The following is a 19332-nucleotide window of genomic DNA, read 5'->3' as shown; positions in this document are numbered from 1 at the left end:
GGCCCAGGGAATTAGAATAAATGAAAAAGGAGTCCGGTGAGTTCATGCCAACATGATCCACTCATAGTGAGGGCTCTGTGTGAGAGCATCTAAAGCAGTAATTCCATTAATATTTTTTCTATCACTTTGGTAGCTGTACTGCCAGAGAAGCAAAGACAAGTGTAGTCTGACCTGCCAGGTAAATAACTTGGCAGAAAATGGTAACAAGGACCTATCAGCAAGACTTCCAAAGTAGCATCTTTGATATTGATGCTAAAAATATGATACCCATATAGTGAGCAGACTGGGTATGGAGAGGAAGGTTTAGGATACAGATTTGTCTCTCTAGTCAATATTTTTGTTAGGTATCTATCACAGTCCATTGCCATCTCATTGATTCTTTGCTTGGGTCTAGACTAATAATACTATATCCCCTCTGGTGGGCATTATGTTTTAACACCTTCAAAACACAAGTCTGGGAGCTTAAAGTCAAAACTTTGCTTGACAATACAAATCATCAACTAAGTAGAGAAACTGGATTTATGGCTTAATAACAATCTATAACCCACTAACAACCCCCCTGCCTCCCTTCCCCTCCTCCCCTCCTTTCTCTTCCTCTTCTCTCCTCTCATGACTGGAGAGGTCTTAATGGGCCACTTCACCTTGAATGGCCCCTTGAAATATGTGTTAACTACTCATGCTAAACAATCTGTTCCACCTTTCAGAGTAACAGCTGTGTTAGTCTGTATTCGCAGAAAGAAAAGGAGTACTTTGAGCTCATGCTCAAATAAATTGGTTAGTCTCTAAGGTGCCACAAGTACTCCTTTTCTTTTTGTTCCACCTTGTATTTAGCTGTGACACTATGGAGATATTTCCTAGGCCCAAAGAAGAGCTCTGTGTGGCTCTAAAGCTCCTCTCTCTCACCAAAAGAAGTTGGCCCAATAAAAGATCTTACCTCACCCACCCTATCTCTTTAACCTTTTGAGTCAGACTGACTACTGACAAATGTCCTGAGTTTTTTTTCAATACCTCTTAAATATAGACTTTAACAAAGCTTTTTTTGTAGTAATAACTTATTTATTAAACACATTTAAAAGGATTGTCTGTACAACCCTCTTATCTGCCAGTACATAACCATGTATTTCTGATACTCTTAAGTCGAATAGCTTATAAACATAGAAAATTTGCACTCATGAAGCAAAGACAATTCACAAATCCTGGAATGGCTATGCCTTCTCCAGATTAAAAAAAAAAGCATAAAGGCCTTGATATCATAAGTGGTGTTTTATATATAAAACACTAGAGCCAAAACAAAAATAATTTTTTTATTTACATAATTGAGAGCAATTCAGCTTTAGCAGAAAGACTGAAATTTTAAAAGCTGCCCATGGGTGATAGAAACTCAATTCCAATTCATTTTAATATATTAATTTCAGTGGGAATTGGGTGTCCAAATTCCTTAGGTGACTGTGAAAATCTCAGCCTGTGTATGCTTCTGCTCAGCACCAGGTAATCATTTTCTCCATATATTATTTGTGTTTTATAAGTTAGTTCTAATCACAAATCATTACCATACTAGAAATGTTGCACTTTAATATCCGTATCCCTTTATTTAGTTGTGTAGAAGATGTTTTGTATTTATGTATTCATCATTAAAGAGATCAGCAAGAAAAAATAATCAGAAGTGAGAACACAAACAAGAAATGTGTGCTAATGTGTTACATCCCACTCGCCTTTTTGCTTTTAGAGTGTACATTCTTTGGCAGGAAGCATGTCTTCATTGGTGCTTAGAATGTGTTTGCTACTCCAATCTCAATGCATAATTAATGAATAATTATAAACACAAAATGTCAGGAAGCTGGTATGTAAAATCTAGGGCAAGATATGAAATTATTGTTTATTCCAATTTCATCTGTTGGACACAGCAGCAACACTTACAGAGCTATATAAATAAGAGTATGGTATGTGTCTTTGTGCATCAAAGTTTGTGCTCCTGTCTAAGTTTATGCATATGTGTATTAAGGCTGAGTGTTCTGGATTTAAAGTTACCTATGAGATGAACTATTTAAAACTTTTAATATTTTTGGTCAGATAGTGGGGTAACCTTTCTTTTTGTCAGGTCTGTGGCTCTTATTTTTTTCCCATTGCTTTATAAAAGTATTACATTGAGACTAGGCCATATCAGTAGGGGGAGCTTTAAGACCCATGAGCTAAAATTGTTTCTGTGATCTGTTACTAGAGGCTTACAGTGCCTGAGAGCTGCAGTGTTAAACATATTGCTTTGCTCAGTGAATAGTGGCACTGAGTTTTCCACAAATGTATATGTGCTTCTAAAGGGTGTCCATAATCTTTGTCCTTTGTAGCATTGATTTTTAATACATATGGTTAGTGCAGGATATTTTATAACCCAAATGAGAAACTCCTCTAAGTATTGCAAAGGAATAAAAAGCACATAGTTTATGTATCAAGAAATAAAATAATTTGTTTAAATAAACTCAAGCTGAGTGTGGTAATTGATGACATCTTTACCCCCTGAAGTTCAGTGAAATGACTGCAGCATTATATAATAATTAAAATGTGTCAACAACAATTTAATCATATCCACTGAAATTGTCAAGCATCATTCCAAATACAACTGAAAAGCAAAGCTGTCAAACATGGTATTATCTGTCATTTTAATTTGTAGATTCTTAATAAAAAAAAACAAACTGCCACATACCTTGTATGTACCTATGCTCAGTTAAGAACAGGTATATAATTTTAGACCTTGTTTTTTGTTTTTGTGTTTTTTCTCCCCATTCTTGTCCCCCCCCCCGCCACCCCTGCATCACAGTATTTACCTTTTACTTTTTTTACATCCTTTTTCAATATTCTTCTTGGGTCTTGTTAACCTCCTTAAACTTTCAAGGGGCACAAGGGGGTGGGAAAATGACGTATCTGATGTATTATATCTAATTTATTAATAAACACATGACAAACTACATTCACAGAAGATCATGTTTAGTATACCTCCTATTGGAATCTTGGATTCTCATTTTTAACAAAATCTTATCAACAGTGTAGAAGCTGATTGATCTGGAATGATCAATGGTGTCTAGGCTGTACAAGATCTCTAGAAAGAGTTCTGGAAACTAACACCCCACAAAACTCATCACCTGCCTTCACTAAGACTTGACTGCTCATTACCTATGAAATAAGAGGCTACAAATGTATAGCCGTGGTATTCATCCGCCATCTTCTTTTTCACTGGGCCTGTAACCAGCCAAACAAACACAAAAATAAAGTTGAATTTGGTATCCCCTTGCCTAGCAAATGTTGAAACATCAAGTACAATTTCCTTCACTTTATATTTTAAAATATTTCAAAAATATGCAAGGGTAAGAAGCATTCTCATGAAGCTGTTTATGTACACTTGTGTATTCAAACCGCTCATTGGTAGCATACTCTGCCTATCAAAAGCACAGGATTTCAAACAGTCACTTACTTCCTGTCAAATGTATATAAACCTGTAATAAATAATCCATAGAAAGAACATTAAGGTTCCTTAGTGAAGAACTAAGAAAGTCAAGAAATGCCAAGTTCAAGGGTGCACATTCAACCTTAACTCTTTCCCTTTTTGTTTAACAGCCTTTATGTACAATAACTGCACTCTGGTATTTTCACAGGCCTTCTTTCTCAATCAGTGTGCAGATTGGAATGTGCACACTGAATGAGGCAGGTTTTCAGTAAGAACATAAGAACGGCCATACCAGCTCAGACCAAAGGTCCATCTAGCCCAGTATCCTGTCTTCAGATAGTGGCCAATTCCAGGTGTCCCAGAGGGAATGAAAAGGTAATAATCAAGTGATCCATTCACTGTCGCCCATTCCCAGCTTCTGGAAAACAGGCTAGGGACACCATCCCTGCCCATCCTGGTTAGTAGCCATTCATGGGCCTATCCTCCATGAATTTATCTAGTTCTTTTTTGAACCCTGTTATAGTCTTGGCCTTCACAACGTCCTCTGGCAAGGAGTTCCACAGGTTGATTGTGTGTTTGTGTGAAAAAATACCTTTTTTTTGTTTTAAACATGTTGCCTATTAATTTTCAATTAGTGACCCCTAGTTCTTGTGTTGTGAGGAGTAAATAACACTTCCTTATTTACTTTTTCCACACCAGTCATGATTTTATAGACCTCTATCATATCCTCTCTTAGTCATCTCTTTTTCAAGCTGAAAAGTCCCAGTCCTATTAATCTTTCCTTATATAGCAGCCATTCCATACCCTTAATCATTTTTTTTCCCTTTTCTGAACCTTTTCCAATTCCAAAATATCTTTTTTGAGATGGGGCGACCACATCTGAAGGCAGTATTCAAGATGTGGGCATACTATGGATTTATATAGAGACATGATATTTTCTGCTTTATTATCTATCCCTTTCTTAATGATTTCCAAAATTCTATTCACTTTTTTGACTGCCGCAGCACATCGAGTGGATGTTTTCAGAGAACTATTCACAATGACGCCAAGATCTTTCTTGAGTGGTAACAGCTATTTTAGACCCCATCGTTTTATATGTGTAGTTGGGATTATGTTTTCCATTGTGTTGCATTTATCCACATTGAATTTCATCTGCCATTTTGATGCCCATTCACCCAGTTTTGAGAGATCCTTTTGTAGCTCTTCGCAGTCTGCCTGGGACTTAACTGTCTTGAGTAGTTTTGTATCCTCTGCAAATTTTGCCTCCTCAGTTTACCCCTTTATCTAGATAATTGATGAATATGTTGAATAGGACTGGTCCCAGTACAGACCCCTGTGGGACCCCACTATTTATCTCTCTCCATTCTGAAAACTGACCATTTATTCCTACCCTTTGTTTCTTATCTTTTAACCTGTTACCAATCCATGAGAGGATACACTCTCTCTCTCTCTCTCTCTCTCTCTCTCTCTCTGTGTAATGAGAGGGCTGGACTTGACATAACTCACAGCCATCTTATGTATGGACTTAGTATAACCCACAGCCATCTTGTATGTTCAGCCACCATAAGTTGGAAACAAAACTATAGCGTCAGGACAACTTTGCCTTGGCGTAGGCAGATAGAAAAGTATCAGCCGCAGCATTACTAACAGGAGATGGGTATATATTCATGAAGTCATGAAAATGGAGAGAGAATGGACAAGCTAACCTTCAGTTTCTATGGTTTCTTTCTGATAATAAAAAGTATGCAGTTTTGCTGTTGCTAGAGAAATTTTACATAGTTAGAAAGCGTACTTTACGGAAGTAAAAAGTCACAGTCTACTGCTGATTAAGCAATGCTACGCTGACAGTATATCCCACTAGCAAAGCATAAAGATGAGTAGACCTTGAGAAGTTTTTTTTTACTAACTTTGAAAAACACAAAAGTTAATGAGTAGGCGGTCTTTGGCATGTGAACCCTTGCATAGTAATACATGAGGTACGACTGGTTAGTGTTTTTGGATATCTATGCCTTAACCAATTATTTTACTTAAAAGTAGCTAAGAGAAATCCTCATTTTAATTATGAGGGTCAGAAGACAAGCTTGTTGGAACTTAACTCAGGGATACAGCTCAAGACCAAAGCTGCTAGAACTATTTAACCCCTGCATGACCCAACTGTGAAGAAGTTAGAGCCACAGACAACATGATACTGACTGGCCATCAGGAGATGTCCATCTGTTTAATTGGTAGGGTTGAACATTAGATGTGTGGTGTGTGTATTCTGCTGATTAATTCTTTGATTACTAATAAATACATGGTTTCATAGATTCATAGATATTTAAGTCAGAAGGGGCCATTATGATCATCTAGTCTGACCTCCTGCACAATGCAGGCACCTCCTGCTCAAGGCAGAGTATCAGGCATGTTAGTCTGTATTCGCAAAAAGAAAAGGAGTACTTGTGGCACCTTAGAGACTAACAAATTTATTTGAGCATAAGCTTTTGTGAGCTACAGCTCACTTCATCAGAAAGCTTATGCTCAAATAAATTTGTTAGTCTCTAAGGTGCCACAAGTACTCCTTTTCTTTCTAATAAATACATGTACATATTTAAGAATATTCTTTAGGTGATAATGGCTCTTTCACTGGGAAAAGGTCCCGTTAACTCATAGAAGGTCATTGGAACCCTGAACCCAGGGATGGTACAGGTCAGGAGCCCTCAATTATGTGGGTAAGAACACACACACATTAGTGCATCACAGTACCATTATTATCACTCTTCAGTGAATTGATCACTGCACAATATTGAGCCCCTGCACTATGGTTCCTCCAGTTCTGCTCTCAGTTAAACTACCCCTTACTTCAAGTAAATCTGTCTAAGCCAATTGATTTTGTTGTAATTCCAGAGGCCCATATCATAATCCCTAAGCACGTGGGTAGACATAGTGTGCATCTGGTGTACTCAACCACCTCCTCAGCAGTGTACCCTCTATCTCTAAACCCTGGGAGGTCTCTGGGAGTCACAAGGTTTCCGTGCAGGTGTAAGGGAAACCCTCATGTTTCCAATGCTCGGGTGTAGTATTGTGTTTATTGCCAATGGTATATTTATTTGCAGACTAAGGCCCTGATGTGACAATTTGATCCACTAGGGTACACACTGCCCCCATGTTGAGTCTCACTGAATTTATGCAGAACAGAAGGAGTCTGTGCTATCCACTGACATTCTAGCACAAGAGCCTAAGTGTTAAACAGTCTATCAAAATCCCAAATGGCATGAAACTGCAATTATATTCTTGATGTTTTGGTACAAGCTGGATATAAGCATAGTCAGTTTGGAAGCCACGTTCAGTGTAGTGAAGATAACGTTTCTTTTATTAAAATTTCTTCCCATGTAGCAAATTGAATACTGGTGTATTAATTTTTCTGAGTACTATTTTCTGAGAAGTTTGAGGGCAGATTTTTAATACCAGACCCTCTTTATTTAGAAACAACAGGAAGACAGATAATGATACATTAATGTGATTTAATTAGGCTGAAACTTTATTAATTTACTGCTGAAGAGTCCCAGCTTTAGTAACTGTACCAACCTTCCCTTAATAAACATGATCTCCTGGGGATGGCTAACCTAAGACTCTCAATCCAATAATTTGGTTCCAGCCTTTCTTGCTGCAATTCCACAATCTTCTTGCAATCATTGTAGGGATAGCCCCCATCTATACTAGAAGCCACCTCCCTATTTCTATTTTCTTGGGGGATATTCTCCCCTCTTCTTTTTTCTCATACCATTTTATCAGGGAACTGGACCCCTTTTGAACAAATACCAACATTGGACATATGAAAATTTGCAACAATGTGAAATTACTACCCAACCAGGGTGCGGAGGAGAAGATGAAAACTCACCAAGTTGTCCTGGTCATTTTGGCAATCTAATGCATAAGAATGGGGTAGTATCCATTTAAGTAGTTTGTGAGCCCTCTGGCGGTGCTCACCATGTTCTGTTTTAGAAATCACTAGAACCCAGTCAGAGCAGAAGCATGAGTGTGTGTAGCTAGACCTTTCATGTTGTGTGTATATTCAGCAAATGCAGTTATTTGAACCCCACCAGACTTCTGTGGTTCCACCATCTTAAGCTTGTTTGGGGAAAGTGGCTTTATTTGATAGTTCAGTAGAGAATTGGCCCACCTATACTGAGAAACTGGTATAGTACAGAAAATGATAGTAATTGTATTGACTGCAGTAAGGCTGCTAAAACTTAAAACATGCTGCACTAACAATTCCTATTAAACCACCAAGACAAAACATTTGCTGATATTGTGGAAATTTTGAAAAATCACCTATCCCCAAAGCCACTGTTGATTGTGGAGCATTTCTGCTTTTATAAACAGCATCAAAAATAAAATGCAACAATTTCTGAATATGTGGCTGAACTAAGGAAATTAAAAGAGCGCTGTCTGTTTGGTGAGAGTTTAAATGATGCACTAAGGGACTAGTTAAAGTGTAGTAAGCAAAATGGAACAACCTAAAAATGGTTATTGACTGAGGCTGTTTTGAGCCTAAAGCATGCACTTGAAATTGCGGTATCAGTGGATATAGCTTCCACAAAATGTCAGTGAGATGCAATAGCATCATGTAATCTGTGCAGCAAATAAACTGGGGATCAAGCAGAAAACACAATATAGACCACTCAAAGGCTATGTTTTTTCATGGTGGGAAAGAGTCTTACAGTGCAAATAAAGTTAGAACAAACTTTGAAAGTTTTCTTTTTATTCATTTTATTTTATTCTTATTATTGGAGATATTCTTTCATTTTTTTTAGAGTTTGGCAGGAAATGAAATTCTGTTTTCTAAATTCCAAACACTCCTGTTCTTTATATAAAAGTTTTAAGTTCTCAAAGCAGTCTTTTAAAATTAAATAACTTTTAGAAAGTCTTTAGCAAAAGTTTTTATTTCTACATGAAACTTTTGGAAAGATTATTTTTCTTGTCTTCTTTAGTTGGGTGAGGGTTTGCTTGTGCATCCCAGCAATTAATTCTCTATTTATATACAATTCTATACATAAATGACTTTTAGGGTAGTTTTGCAAGGTCATTAGATTCCATGTTGTTACATAAAACATTTACAATTTATGTCGCCCTGATATTAGGAGCTATATTAGAAGCTTTGCATTTTGCTAATATATGTGCAAATACACATCCATGCCTGTCCCAGGACATTTGAGATACTATCTCTTTATTTCACCTAAGAAGAAAAAGGAATCAGCCCTTTGGACTTTGAGGGCAAATTCTGAGTTGAGAATAAGGTCAACCTTATTACGGGGAGCAAGTGGTAAGAATTTTACCTTGAACCAAGTCTAGTTTGTTAAGTTTTGGTTACCAGAAAACATTTTATCTTTATTTCTGTTGTATCCATTTCTGACTTTAATGCCTTATACTTGTACTTCCTTAAAACCTATATCTTTGTAGTTAAACAAACTTCTTTTATCCTTTAATTAAAACTAATCCGGTATTGTTTGGCTGTTTGTGAGAAGCCCAGGCTGGAAGCTAGAGCAGCAAAGTATTGTGAGGCACCCAGGGTTGCAGGACAAGTGGTGACACAACCCCTCACTAGTCTGGATTACACCATAGATCATGATAATGGCCCCTTAGAATATTTGCTAACTACTAATGCTAAACTATTGATCTTGTATTTAGCTGTGATACTCTTAGCACTTTTCCCAGACTTGAAGAAAAGCTTTGTGTAGCCTGAAAGCTTGTCTCTCACACCAAAAGAAGTTGGCCCAGTAAAAGATATTACCTCACTCACCTTGTCTCTCTAATATTTGAATTTCATAAAGGATTTAATCCTTTCAACATTTACAAAATAAGCAAAAGTTTAAAACATTTCCAGCTATAAGAATACAGATTGGTTTTCTTGAAACAGAGTGGCAAGTCACCGCCCCTATCTTTTAAGTGCCTAGAAAATCACCGGGATTCAGAAAGCCTGAGTCTGGCACCAAGGCTCCCTGTACAATGAAGGAGGAGAGACAGGCAGCTCATAATGAGACTCACAAAAAGCCAGCATGTTGGGCTTTGCCTTGCCTAAGCTAGCTACCTGGGAATGTTAAGCCAAGGGTGTGTGTGATAAACTCTTCCCTCGGGAATCCAGCTCCTACGTTTGGGCTGCAGGGAGGTATCTTCCCCCTGCTTGAGATTCTCAGCTGCAAATCTTCTCTTGGTGTTAGGTGCCTATGATATTTTAACAAGAAATGGGAAGAGGGAAGCAAGAGGACCTTCCTCATTTCTTTCAGCCTCCTGGTTAGGGAACATACCTGAGAGGTGGGTGATTCTAATTCAAAATCCCTTTTCCCTCTCAGGCAGGGTGGGAAGGAGCTACAACCAGGGATCCCACATTCCAGGTGAGTTCTCTAATCACTGGGCTACAAGTTATGAAGGAGTCCTCCTCCTCTTGCTTTCCTCATTAGGAGGTGGTAAGCATTTCTCCATGTTTGACCTAGGAAGAAGGAAGACAGTGACAATTAACCTCACAATTAACACATAAGGGCGTATTTCAATATAACAGACTTGTGTCTGGAATAGTATCTGCACCCACCATTTGGCAACTAGTCATGGACCAAGTGTTAACAGAGTATTTCTGGCATTCAATGGTACTTGGATGATATACTGGTGACAGGCGTGAGTGATTAAGAGCACCTTGAGAACCCACAAAAGGTACTTGCAAGGCTGTTTGAGTAATATATTAGAGAAAATAAGCCAAAATGTGACTTTTTCAAAGATTCAATTGGCTATACCTCTGATAAAAATGGACAATTCACAGACCTGGAACTGTTGTTAAGGCACCCCCAACAACAACAAAAAAGTATGTGTTACAGTTACTTCTTTTCTGGAGGTGGTCAGTTACTACCATAGATTTTTTTCTAACACAACAACAGTATTACATCCTCCAAATAAACTGTTTCATAATGGACAGAAATGATACTGGTCCACACGTTACACCAGGACTTTGATAAGGCCAAGAAGCTAAGTTAAATCATCTGAAAAGCTCCTGGTGGTGAGGCGGAGTGGCCTCCCTCCGAGGCTGACCAGCAGGAATCACTCCCTGCCCCAGGTGGTTGGAGTCAGACCAGGCCTGCACCAGAAGCAGAGGAGCGGGACAGGAAGTAGAAGAGGTGGGATTCCACTTTAGTTGGGTGGGAACCAGAAGCGCCTGCCATCCCCTACATACCCAGAGGAGCTGCTGGGACTGTGCTGTCCACTGAGTACCCTGAGGAGACAGAGGACTTGCGAACAATGGAGCCCTACAAGCAGATGGGGTAGGGAGTAGCCTAGGAAAACCAGACATTAGTCTGGCTGTGGTACTGGGAGTTGAGTCAGCATGTTGCGGTAGATCCCTGCTGACCCAGTGGTGGGATCCTTTGACACAGCTAGGGCTCTGGGCTGGGACCCGGTTGATTAGAGTGCGCCTGGGTCCCCTTCCCTCTGCTGCTGATTGCTCCCCCTTGGGGACAGCCTACCTACCTGAGGTAGGTTTTTTGTGTTTGTTTGCTGTCTGCCCTCAGCCATGGAGGCTGGATTAAAGACTGCTAACTGCTCTGCCCTGACCAAAGGGCTAGAGTCTGACTATGGTTGCTCTCTTCCCAAGCAAGGGAGTTTGGGTGATAGAATGCTGGTTACCAGACCCCGCCCCAAGGGTCTGGGCCCTAAACCATTGACTTCTACTGTACCTTGCAAATCACCTGCCAATTGATTACTAATTGTCATGTGGTGTAGCAAGATGGAGTGGCCTCCCTCTGAGACTGACCTGGAGGAACCACTTGAAGCCACTACAGTCCTTACGCACTATAATGTTTCTTTGACTATAAAGTTAGCTTGTAATGCCTCCCCATGTAGAATAGGAGCAGTAATGTCACATGTGATGGAAGATCATAGCAAAAGACCTATAGAACATCAACTGCTGGTTTCCTTTTTTAATCCAAAGAAAGGGATACTGTTAATAGCTGTAACATGATTATGAAGATGGGCAATATTATTGATATGAGGGATCACCGGGAAAAGAGGGAATGCAGGAAGTTAGGCTGGAAGCAACTCAGCAACATGAACAGAGCTAAGGGTTCAATAAAGTTTCACTTGTTCAATTTAGCCTGCATTCAGCTGCACTTTTTGCTAATAAAACCAGTATGCCAGCAATTACATTAGGACCATTAGAGAATTGCAAAAGCAAAAGACCTTGCCAGAAACTGTCTATAGATTGATACACAAATAGAGGAAATGGCAAAATGTCAAGGCCCCAGCCAGAATTGGAAGCTATCATGCTGCATACTGTACAAATCTACACATTTCTCCAGCCTGGGCTGGGTTAGATTCTGGAAGTTTTGAGGCATAACATCCAGAGGTCCTGTAACCACTTGAAAACAATGAGAGCTTTGTCAGTGACTTCAGGAACAGGCCCTTGGTTTGGTTATCTGAATTTGATCTAAAAGAAATATTTAAGGAATTCACCCAAACTGTTTTATTGCTACATTTAAAAGTTATAGGAATGCTCAATTTGAAGAGTGGAAAATCTGTTTTCACAGGAGAAAATGATCAATTATTTGGAGCTGATTCTGCATTCTCAGTGCACCCAAACAACTGGTTGACTCCCAATGAAGCTCTGAGTATGTAAGGAGAGAAGAATTAGATGATTCATGAGGCATCCAAATTTAAAGTGAACTTTCTTTTTTTCATTTTACCTATACACTTCTTATTGCATCTCAGGAAATATGCTTCTCCAGTGAAGTAAGACTGAACAAAATAGAATACACTTTTTATCCTGGTGATATAAGCAGATGTTTAAAACTGTTGTTAGAGCACAGACAGGCTTGGGAACAGAGAAGAGGTTTGTTAGGAATCATCGTTGATTCTTTTTGTCAGCTACTTGACCAGATTAGTCAAAGATTAAATAGGGCTGTTTCCTAATATTTTGAATAAGTTTCTCAGACAGCTGTACCCTTTTTATCTTTTTTTTTTTTTTTTTTTTTATTTGGGCCAATTTACACATCAGCTATCAAGGACCTCATCCAAAACCCACTAAATGAAAGGAAATAATCCAATTCACTTCCATGAGCTTTGGAGCAGGCCCATAGGTTTTTGACAAAACTTTAATCTAAATTCACCATTTCCATTTGTGATTACTTGGTTTCCTTCTTCCATTCCCTACAGTGAATAGTGTAAACCTTCCTTAAACTGAGGGAAGGCCAAAGAACCTGCTAACACACCCACCATCAATATTGTTTCATGATAATCTGATCTGGGCTCTCTAAGGTCAGAATGACTTCCAGTGTATCAGTCCTGTTCCACTCAATAAGTGACTAAGCAAATCACTTCTTTAACCCACAGAGAGAAGGAATTGCTACCAATCGCACTGTGATTTCTTACCATTTTTCAGATGTAGTAGTTTACAGTTTAACTGCCTATTAATTGGCAAGTTACAAATCAAAGAAATTAAAAATGGTGATGAAGGAAGATCAGAGTGGTTGTCCAAAATGCATCAGAAAGCTGCACTTACAAACAAAGAATTATTCTGGATCAAATAAGGGCTATTCTTTTAAGTGATGTATGTTTGTTTTGTGGATTTGTACACTCCTTAAGTATGATAATAAGGACCGCAATAGGATCTGATATATTGTAATACAATAAAATGTTCGCTAATATGACACACTTAACACTGATCTTATTGTGGTAGTGAAGATCAGATCATATTAGACTTTATTTTCCTTTCTGCGCTGCAGTGGTTCTGTACTGCACTTCATTGCAGATCAGATTAGTGTGAAAAGAAATATTTTTATTAACCAGTTTATGGTGGTTTTCTACAAACTGATCGTGATGTGAGGAAACATAGTTTATTATAACATGAAAAGATGTGCAGCTATATGGAACAGTAGATATTTACTAATGGAGTGAGCAAGCACTTACATAAAAAATGAATAAGCCATGTGTTTTAAGCCAAAGAAGTAAAACATTTTTAGACATGGCACACTTTTAATCCTTTCACCACATCCAATAATTGCATTGTATCTCTTGACCTTGGGAAAAAGTAATAAATTATTCACCATAAATCCAAATTCATGAAAAATGAATGCATCATTTCTTTAGGATTTAGACAACCTCACAAAATGTCCTGAACACACTTTATTTAGATTTAAGAGAATAAAAATAACTTTCTTATGACTACAAATGACTGTCATATATCTAAACAAACAATGAAAGGAGAGAGAACAGCATACTGGTATCCTTCATATATACAGTCAGTGTAGCCCAGTTGCACTACTACTTAAACTAAATTATTTGAGGCCAAGACACAAGACTGTAGTACTGTGCTATGTGTACAGTGCACATCACAGCAGGGATGCAGACCCTGCTTGGGGCCCTCTAGATGCTACTGCAATACAAATTAATAATAATATTCTGTTAAAGATTCCTTTAGAGATTCTTCTCTGGAGACTTTTGTACTTCTATAATGAAATGTTGCTCTGGACTAAAATTTGTAAAACAAGATATAAGTCTGGGAGATATTTTACATTTTCCCCACATATGTAACAATCTGTTCTTTGTTTATGCAAATATAAAACCTTACAGACCAAGGTGATAGAATACATTTATTAGTCTGTATTCTAGACCGAGCCCTTAAAAATATAAAATATCATTTTTGAATTTCTATTTTATATGGAGTAAAATTCCTCTGTAGGCAGAGAACTAACACAAAGATATTATTAAGTCCTCCATAAGCACTGGCACCAACTCTGTAAGCGCTCTGGGCCTGGGGAACCCACAGAAAAAAAAAATAGTGGGTGCTCAGCACCCACCAACAGCCCCATGGATCAGCTTCTCCCTTTCCCTCCCATAGTGATCAGCTGTTCAGAGGCACGCTGGAGGTACTGCGGGAGGGGAGGGGAGAGGGAGTAGCAGGAAGAGACAGGGGAGGGGGAAGGGTGGAGTAGAGGTGGGATAAGGTCGGGCAGGCATGGAGGCTTGGGGGAAGGGGTGGAGTGGGGGTGGGGCCTGGGGCAGAGCAAGAGTCGAGCACCTGCTGCGAGCTTGAGAAATCAGTGCCTTTGCCCATAAATCCTCAAACAAAGGGATTAAGTTGGATTTATATACTCCCCAAAAGTAGAATTCAGAGGGCAAACAGATGCTACTTAGAAAAAAATATAGTTCAAATTGTTATTCAGAAATCTATCCCCAGTTAATAAGCATTATGACAATTAGGGATGGAAAAATGTGTTTAGCTTAATGTCAACCCACTTAAATATTCAGTGTTGGATTCACAGCTGCAGTCAAAGATTGCTCAGCACTTCTGAGGAGAGGAAATTATCACAGTGCTCTATCCTGAGCTGTTCTGACACAAGTTAGAGTAATCTGAAGGCTGATTTAACCTGCATCAGCTGCCAAGGACCCCAAGGACCTGTTAGAACAGTTGCTGATTAGATGGCTCTAGCAGAATCCCACCTACAACTGCAGCCAGCAGACTGCAGTGCAAGAGCTTGCTACAAAACCTGTACATCAGCTGAGGATTGCCCTACATAGGGGAGATTCTACAGCAGCCAGAACCACTGTGTTTAGGGCCACTTAGCACTAATGGAGTGACACAAAGTAGTCAGAATGTGGTCAAGGATCAGGGCCCGTTGGATTCAAAAGTTGCACTTAAACATAATTGGGTTTAAATTCTGCTTAAAAAAACCTGGAAAAGCAACACAGAAGGACAGAGTTTAAAAAAAAAAGTGAAATATAGGGCACAAAAAGATCATAGAGAAAATAAATGCAGAGAAATTGGCAGCAGGACTAGAGGACAGCAAGGCAGAGATGGTGGAAGATTGGGGCGAGAGGGGAGGGAATCTGGCTCGCAGTAGAGGAAAGAAAAGAATTCTCTGCATTGTAAAGAAAATTGGCCAGTAGGAGGGAGGATTCAGGTTCTAGCAGGTTGTTTTCTCAAGGAGCTGCAATTTACTAAAAGTGGTGGCAGCCATTTTCATAGACTCCAAGGTCAGAAGGGAACATGGTGATCATCAAATCTGACTCCCTGTATAACACAGGCCATAGAACTTTCCCAAAATAATTCTGAGAGCACATCTTTCAGGGAAACATCCAATCTTGTTTTAAAAATTGTCAATGATGGAAAATCCATCACAACCCTTGGTAAATTGTTCCAGTGATTAATTACCCTCCCTGTCAAAGATTAATGCCTTATTTTCATGTCTCAATTTGTCAAAGCTTCAGCTTCCAGACACTGGATTATATTATACTTTTTTCTTCTAGATTGAAAAGCCCATTATTAAATATTTGTTCCCACACAGATACTTACAGACTAATCAAGTCACCCCTTAACCTTCTCTTTCTTAATATAAAGAGATTGAGCCCTTTTGAGTCTATCACTATAAGGTATGGTTTCTAATCCTTTAATCATTCTCATGGCTCTTATTTGAACCCTTTACAATTTATCAACATCCTTCTTAAACTGGGGGCACTAGAACTAGGCACAGTATTCCAGCAGAGGTTGGACCACTGCCAAATAGAAAGGTAAAATAACCTCTGTATTTGATTCAACTGTTTATGCATCCCAGGATCACATTAGCTCTTTTGGCCACATCGTCACAAGACCAACTCTTTCAGTTGATTATCTTTCATGACCCCCAAATGTTGTAAATATTAGCTCTTTTGAATGGTTTAAGGTTTGTGTTCAGCTCAAGACAAATACCCATGAAAGATTCACATGTGAACTGAAGATTTGTGACACCCCTAAGTTTTACTAGGAAGATAAAACTTTGGATAATGACAGAAATGGATCTCATGCATATACCAATTTGAGGCAGAAAAATGAATAACTGTGTATGAAGAGTTAGTGAAAGAATGAAAGCGAATGTAAAAAATATCAGAAACTAATAACATTTTGGCATTTCAGCAAAGATGACCTGAGACTATAAAAATTCATCCTGTCATCCACAAAAATAGCTTCACTCAGAAAGACAGGAAAATTTAGCTCTGGGAAATGTGCAAGCAATTACTGTATGCAAGTTCTGCTGTAAAGGACCAAATAAAAATTAGTTACTTTCTCTACTAGGATGTATCCCTATTGATGAAAATATGAGCTACATTATCCAAAAACTACACATTAGTTCCAGTTAATATAAAAGGTCAGAGCATAAACGGGTTTGAACTCCTTTTAATGAATTGTTTCATTTCTGTCATCATCCATTGTGCATCTAATTGAACCATCCTCCCCACCACACACACACTCCTCCAAATAACTGAACATGGTATTTTGCTAAAAAAGTTGTGTTTCATCACTCAAAAGTATTCATTCTGCCTGTCAAACACTGTGTGGGAGTATGCCTCAGGCTACCGAGGGCCTGATGAAATAATGTCAAAAACTGCTGTACACATAATTATTTCAATAAACACTATTTTGTCTTTCCACCACTTCCAAGCCCTGCATTTATAGAATTGTACTTGTATTTTGAATGCTTACTTCTTAGCAGTCACCCAAATACTAAGCTAATAATTAATTTAAAATTACAGCGGTTGCCTTTTAAGAACATTCCAATTTTGCCTCAGATAAATAGATGCCATTACCTTAGTATTTGCAGCTTTGCCTAAACTTTTGCAAACTTTCTGTAGGGAATAGCATGAATATTGCAAATGCCCAGGTAAAAGTTATTTCATACATAAATTGTTATTTAAACCAATAAGCATGTGTCTGAGAAGGACCACTGTATTTTTCATATTAAGACCAGATGGTGCAATTGACTCTCGGTTCTAAGTAAGGGGACTGAGGAGTACAGAAGCAGATCTCTCCAAGGACAAAATGCAAGAGAGACTGTCTTAGAAGCAGAATCTCTTCAGGAGCTTTAGGGACTGTAAGGGACAAGGACAAATCCACAAAAGAATTTAGGCATCACAATGCTCAGCATTGCAACATCTCACCTTTAGACACATAGCCATCCAATGGATTCCACAAACCGTGGGTCAGTAGTCTAGGTTCCCTAAATACCCATGGGGAAAGATAGGCACCTGAAAATAGGATCCACAAAAGCCACTGTGCTAGATGGAGAACTGCCTACATTAACTAGTAGCTGATACTGGCAAAAGAGGTGTGTCTTAAACCCAGAAACTCTCTGTGATTTTAGGCATCTAAATTTGGAATGTGGGAGGTGTCTCTCACCTGGGATGTGGGATTCACTACTTCAATTCACACCTTTGCTTGGTGAGGAAAAGGGATTTGAATATGGCTTTCGTACCTCTCAGAGGAATGCCCTCACCACTAGACTATGGAGTTACGCACTTTTGCACATATCCCATGGTCCAGTGGTTATGGCACAGGCCTGAAAAGTGGGAAACCCCTGTTCAAATCCCTTCTTCTCCTCATATAGATGAAGGAACTGAATTGTGATCTCCCACATCCTGGGTGAGTGCCTAATCATTGGGCTAAAGGTGAGAAGGAAAACTGTTACCATCTCCTCCTCTGCTCTCTCTCTTGGTTTTGTATGGAGTTAGGCATGCTCTGAGTGCACAGATAAGCTAGGTTCTGTCCCACCCATCTTCACCTGGTCTGAGGGATGTCTAGAGTGAGAGATGCTCCCAGATGCCTGCCTCAGGCAGCAGTGTGGATGACCAGAGGCAGATATTTAAGCATGTAGAAAATTTTACAGTAGAAATTTAGGTGTCGGGAGTTTCAGCACCTACACAGTTAGACAGCAGCTGGACAGGGGTTTGGGGCATTGTAGTAGTGCCTTGCAGCCTATGGGGTATATTATAGATTCTAAGTTAGCTTCAAACAATGTATCATGTTTGTCAGGAATGCAAGGAATCTAAGGCTTAAAATGGTAAAATATTATCTTTAGTGGTTAGTGTAAGGCCGTTAAGCCTATGAGCCTTAGTTGACCAGCAGTGATTCTAAGTCTCAAGATGGCATAATATATTATTTTGCAATATGCAATTTTGCTGAAATCTTGCATAAAACACTGACTGGTTACTGCAAGAAGTCAGTTGACACCAGTTTTGGGTATTTTGGAATAGGAACATCAACAGATGTATAACCTCAAGATTGCCGTAGTAACCAATTGAGGTATATGATAATAAGTTTGGGATAATGAATACACTAACCTATAGGATATGGACACCCCAACATTATAGGATGAGGCAGTTAATTATGGGCAAAGGAGGCAGAATGCTCATGAATATTCACGGTCGCTATCAGAACCTATAATAGGTCCAATCATGATCTAGGTCACCAAGATCTCAACAATTGGATTCGGTTGTCATGCTGGAGACAGGATAGGACCTCCAAGGACCAGCAACTGCCTTTCCATCTTTAGGTCTCTACAATAATTGTATTAATATACATCTGATATGATGCAGGACGTCAAATTAATATTGCACTACTGCTATGTTCTTGTTCAGATAATAAGTGTTAGTAAAAATACACATGTTCCTAAAATTGTTGAAAACTCAACTTTTTCCTAAGTGTGAGTGTTACAACCATGCACATTGGGGTTCCTAGCCAGACAGTAATGTTAATACTACTGAGCCTGATTCTCGGACTAGAACCTATCAAACATCAGAGGTCTAATTACTTTGTTAATTGGGGATTTTTAAGTAACCAGCATAATCAATATACAATCAATAGATCAACAACAACCTAAATCCCATTTTGGATCTGAGCCTTACTGCTTTTTTTTAGTGTCATGGCTGCTATGCACTGGGTTTTATTTACTACTGTATCTGCTGTGAGGTAGGTGGCTATCAGTATATGATAAGCATCCAATTAGTCTAATTGTAAATGTTAATGTCCAGTAGCGGCCCTGAGAGCTCCGGGATAGGTGTTTGATGGTTTTGTAAGCAGAAATAAGTGCCTGCAAGGGTTGCTTTGTTGGTGTTGTATGTGTTTTAGA

Source organism: Lepidochelys kempii, chromosome 4 (genome assembly GCF_965140265.1).
Source record: "Lepidochelys kempii isolate rLepKem1 chromosome 4, rLepKem1.hap2, whole genome shotgun sequence".
NCBI classification, from domain to species: domain Eukaryota; kingdom Metazoa; phylum Chordata; order Testudines; family Cheloniidae; genus Lepidochelys; species Lepidochelys kempii.
This window is presented reverse-complemented; position numbering follows the sequence as displayed.